This window comes from Oncorhynchus gorbuscha, linkage group LG16 (assembly GCF_021184085.1).
Source record: "Oncorhynchus gorbuscha isolate QuinsamMale2020 ecotype Even-year linkage group LG16, OgorEven_v1.0, whole genome shotgun sequence".
NCBI classification, from domain to species: domain Eukaryota; kingdom Metazoa; phylum Chordata; class Actinopteri; order Salmoniformes; family Salmonidae; genus Oncorhynchus; species Oncorhynchus gorbuscha.
Window position 1 is genome coordinate 79,730,567 of NC_060188.1, and position 5,773 is coordinate 79,736,339.

Below are 5,773 nucleotides of genomic sequence, written 5' to 3' on the forward strand. Positions count from 1 at the left end.
TTTCATACATTCCTTGTCCACCAGTAACGTCAGGCTATGTATGTGTAATGCTATTCTGATGGGAAGTGTTTTGTTTCATATAACATTTCATAACTGTAACAAATATGAAAACGTATGTTCATGTGATTGTCAAGTGTCAAAATGGGGATGATTGGCTGAGTGATTGATTAAGATATATATTATACTATATATATTATACTATATATATATTACTATTTGGTTAATTGTTTGATTACTCTGTCAATATAATGTGAGTGGGACATTTCACCGGCCAGACTTCATGGGACTGTGGATATAAAATCTAACAAATTACAGGACATAATTGCAGAAATGTCAGGTCACTAGTGTTTCCAATGACAATGTTGACCACATGTCAATATTTACATAATAAGTTCATTAACAGATCAATTGAACATACTGTAGGGAAAGGGTGCAAAGAAAGCCATTACAGGGGTTAATGTGGACCAACTTCTATTATACTGCTTGTGTTTAGGCTACAAGTTTAGGCTTCTTATCCATCTGCTTATTGACATGAGTAGTGGGCGGCAAGTAGCCTAGCAGTTAAGGGTCAGTAACCGAAAGGTTGCTGGTTTGGATCCCCAAGCCAACTAGGTGAAAAATGTGCCCTTGAGCAAGGCACTTAACCTTAATTGTTACTGTAAGTCCCTCTGCATAAGATAGTCTGCTAAAATCTCAAATGTGTGCTACTGAGTAATCTTCCTGCACCTTGCCTGCTCTTTAGTGACCTAGTAGTGCTGTACTGGTAAGACTGCGGAAGTCACTTTGGCTGCGTTTAGACAGGCAGCCCAATTCTGGTATTTTTTTCACACATTTTGTCTGTTGACCAATCAGGTCAGCTCTGAAAAATATCTGTTGTGAAAGGATCTCATGTGCTTTGGTCTAAAGACCAATTAGAGGGGAAAATATCAAATCAAATCAAATTGTATTTGTCACATACACATGGTTAGCAGATGTTAGTGCGAGTGTAGCGAAATGCTTGTGCTTCTAGTTCCGACAATGCAGTAATAACCAACAAGTAATCTAGCTAACAATTCCAAAACTACTACCTTATAGACACAAGTGTAAGGGGATAAAGAATATGTACATAAAGATATATGAATGAGTGATGGTACAGAGCGGCATAGGCAAGATACAGTAGATGGTATTGAGTGCAGTATATACATATGAGATGAGTATGGAAACAAAGTGGCATAGTTAAAGTGGCTAGTGATACATGTATTACATAAGGATGCAGTCGATGATATAGAATACAGTATATACGTATACATATGAGATGAATAATGTAGGGTATGTAAACATTATATTAGGTAGCATTGTTTAAAGTGGCTAGTGATATATTTTACATCATTTCCCATCAATTCCCATTATTAAAGTGGCTGGAGTTGAGTCAGTGTGTTGGCAGCAGCCACTCAATGTTAGTGGTGGCTGTTTAACAGTCTGATGGCCTTGAGATAGAAGCTGTTTTTCAGTCTCTCGGTCTCTCGGTCCCAGCTTTGATGCACCTGTACTGACCTCGCCTTCTTGATGATAGCGGGGTGAACAGGCAGTGGCTCGGGCAGTTGTTGTCCTTGATGATCTTTATGGCCTTCCTGTGACATCGGGTGGTGTAGGTGTCATGGAGGGCAGGTAGTTTGCCCCCGGTGATGCGTTGTGCAGACCTCACTACCCTCTGGAGAGCCTTACGGTTGTGGGCGGACCAGGCGGTGATACAGCCCGACAGGATGCTCTCGATTGTGCATCTGTAGAAGTTTGTGAGTGCTTTTGGTGACAAGCCAAATTTCTTCAGCCTCCTGAGGTTGAAGAGGTGCTGCTGCGCCTTCTTCACGATGCTGTCTGTGTGGGTGGACCAATTCAGTTTGTCTGTGATGTGTATGCCAAGGAACTTAAAACTTACTACCCTCTCCACTACTGTTCCATCGATGTGGATAGGGGGGTGTTCCCTCTGCTGTTTCCTGAAGTCCACAATCATCTCCTTAGTTTTGTTGACGTTGAGTGTGAGATTATTTTCCTGACACCACACTCCGAGGGCCCTCACCTCCTCCCTGTAGGCCGTCTCGTCGTTGTTGGTAATCAAGCCTACCACTGTTTTGTCGTCCGCAAACTTGATGATTGAGTTGGAGGCGTGCGTGGCCACGCAGTCGTGGGTGAATAGGGAGTACAGGAGAGGGCTCAGAACGCACCCTTGTGGGGCCCCAGTGTTGAGTATCAGCGGGGTGGAGATGTTGTTGCCTACCCTCACCACCTGGGGGCGGCCCGTCAGGAAGTCCAGTACCCAGTTGCACAGGGCGGGGTCGAGACCCAGGGTCTCGAGCTTGATGACGAGCTTGGAGGGTACTATGGTGTAATATGCCGAGCTGTAGTCGATGAACAGCATTCTCACATAGGTATTCCTCTAGTCCAGATGGGTTAGGGCAGTCTGCAGTGTGGTTGAGATTGCATCGTCTGTGGACCTATTTGGGCGGCAAGCAAATTGGAGTGGGTCTAGGGTGTCAGGTAGGGTGGAGGTGATATGGTCCTTGACTAGTCTCTCAAAGCACTTCATGATGACGGAAGTGAGTGCTACGGGGCGGTAGTCGTTTAGCTCAGTTACCTTAGCTTTCTTGGGAACAGGAACAATGGTGGCCCTCTTGAAGCATGTGGGAACAACAGACTGGGATAGGGATTGATTGAATATGTCCGTAAACACACCGGCCAGCTGGTCTGCGCATGCTCTGAGGGCGCGGCTGGGATGCCGTCTGGGCCTGCAGCCTTGCGAGGGTTGAAACGTTTAAATGTTTTCCTCACGTCGGCTGCAGTGAAGGACAGTCCGCATGTTTTAGTTGCGGGCAGTGTCAGTGGCACTGAATTGTCCTCAAAGTGGGCAAAAAAGTTATTTAGTCTGCCTGGGAGCAAGACATCCTGGTCCATGACGGTGCTGGAATTGGTTTGCCTGTGTAAATGCAGCCTTTCAGTCCTAGATTCTGCAGGCACCCCAAAACTTAACTGTACAACTGTGCATCGTCATGGGGTCTCTCTCTATAATGACGAATCCATAATTTAGAGCAGTTAGCAAACGTAAAACCAGGATTTAGTGTTGTTTGCAGACTTTGATGTTTACATGTCAACACATATATTTACAATGCAGCAAACAAGTAAACTGTCACGAATATTACCGAAGGTGACTCCCCTTCTTGTTCGGGTGGCGCTCGGCGGTCGTCGTCGCCGGTCTTCTAGCTATCGCCGATCCGTTGTTCTGTGTTCGTTTAGTTTTGTCTAATTGGTAGCACCTGTTTCTAGTTTGATTGTTAGGATAGGGTATATATAGTCTGTTTAGCCCGCTTCTGTTTCGTGCGGGCTTGTTCGTCTGTTTTGTTGGTTGAGTGTATTTTGTTGTATTTTGGGTTACACGCTGTCCGGTTATATTTCTGTTCATTTGTGTTTTCACTTTGTACATGTTGTGTTTCGGGACATTAAAGCGTGTTGTTTTTCCCACATCTCTGCTCTCTGCGCCTGACTCCACACCTCTTCACTCATAACTGTGACATAAACTCAGGTTTAGTACTATAATAGCATGGATTGGAAAAGGATGTACTACCTAAGATTGAATAAACTGAAATGGTTGTGTGCACAATTCTTAATCAAGTTAATGATCACCTAACCCTAACAGTGATAAAAAAAAATTACCAGAAAGTTATGAGACATAACCAAAAGATCTGTAGTTTCAACATCAAATATAATTTTATTGAGTAATTTACCACTGTCAAATAGCTTTAAAAATGTCCCATTTAATGGATTTTGACATATTAGATACTATAACTCTGGCAGTTCTGTCTCTAGACTGTGTTAATTAATTCACAATGATGGATCTTAGTAATCCTGCCTTCAGAAATTCTCATTTGCATTGGTTTTCGTCTTTGCTGTCTCCCATTTAATGAACTAGTTAAGGAACAGTGCACTAATATCCTGTGGTGATGCTGGTGGGGATATGGCTGTGGCAAAGTAGAGGAGGAGAGGAGAGGGAGAGAGAAGGAGAGACAGACATAAGAAGTGATTTAGAGGACTATTTGCTCTGGCTTCCTTGTCAAGGTCTGAAAGAGACGTCATATTATCTCAATTCTCTTCACTGAGTAAGATGTGAAAACATTGAATATTAATCACGATATCATTATGATTTATTTAGTATGCATGTTTAATGAACCAGCTCCTCTGATGCTTGTGTTGCTGCTGTAGCATTCCTTAAAGTGCAATTCTGCCACTTTTCAACCTCATATTCATTATCTCTGCACCAAACCAGTGTCTATATATATTAAAACAGTGTGTATCTATGACCTGTGGTTAAAATGATAAGGTACTAAAATTTGAACTTGTAAAATGGGCCGTAAAACACATCTTTCTTATAGTCCCTCTTTCTTCATCTTTTTAGAATTTATAATTGCTATTTCCTGGCTTGATTCTAAACGTATGATGTTTAAATTGTATTTATTTTATTATAATTATTTTCGCCTATGTAGAGCTTTGCGGTAACACTAATGAAAAGCTCTATACAAAATACATGTATTATTGTTATATTATTTTTTAGACGGTTGTCTGTGACATCACAGGGTAGGTTTAAAAGTTAGAAAAACAATGAGTCTCTAGCCAGAGTGAGAATTTTAAAACTTTATATATTTTTTTCTACAAAACGTAGAAATGCACCATTTTCACATGTGTAGACATTGGTATTGTGCTGGAGATCATGAAAATGAGGGTGAAAAATTGTGGATTCGATTTTATCTGAGCTAATATCTGCCCCTCACTATCAGTGAGTGTCCAGTGTGTGAATATCTTGCACTTGTCCTCATGGCTGGAGAATAACACACAGATGAGGCAAGATTACAACATAGAAATATATAGTAGCCATGATTTCCCCTAAAATACTCTCGACTGAAAAAAGTCTGATTGTAATTATGTGGATGTCATTTCAGTTCATTATTTTTTGTGACTTAAAGCTACAATATGTAACTTTTTGGGTGACTGACCAAATTCACATAGACACGAGAGTCATAGATCTTTCATTCTCATTGAAATCAAGCCTAAGAAGCGGTAAATCTGTTTTATGTGCACTATTTCTATGCTTCCGGTTCTTAGGTTCCGTTTTTGCATATTTTACTGTTGGTTTTGTACACCAGCTTAAAATACAATATTTTTTGTTTATGGTAAAGATAAATAACATAGTGCATCTTCAACATAAATGCAGTCACACTCAAGACTATTGCATGGGCATGGTTGCATGGGCATGGTTAAATGGTGCGTCACCAAACAGCGCCACCCAATGGAATATGTATCTGCCTTCTGCTGTTATCCATTATAAAATATTTTTCTTATAATCAGAAATAATATATTTACAACTTTACAAAATCATTTTTACAATACATACAATTCTATACAGTGCAATACTACACGTGTGGGCAGTTTCATTTAAAGTGTGATTACATGATCATAGATAGCACTGGTGTTGTGCACCATATGTCACGGTTATCATTGTGTGATGGAGGGAGGGAGGGAGGGAGGGAGGGAGGGAGGGAGGGAGGGAGGGAGGGAGGGAGGGAGGGAGGGAGGGAGGGAGAGAGAGGGAGGGAGGGAGGGAGGGAGGGAGGGAGGCAGGGAGAGAGGGAGGGAGGGAGGGAGGGAGGGTGGGAGGGAGGGAGGGAGGGTGGGAGGGAGGGAGGGAGGGAGGGAGGGAGGGTGGGAGGGAGGGGGAGGGAGGGAGGGAGGGGGAGGGAGGGAGGGAGGG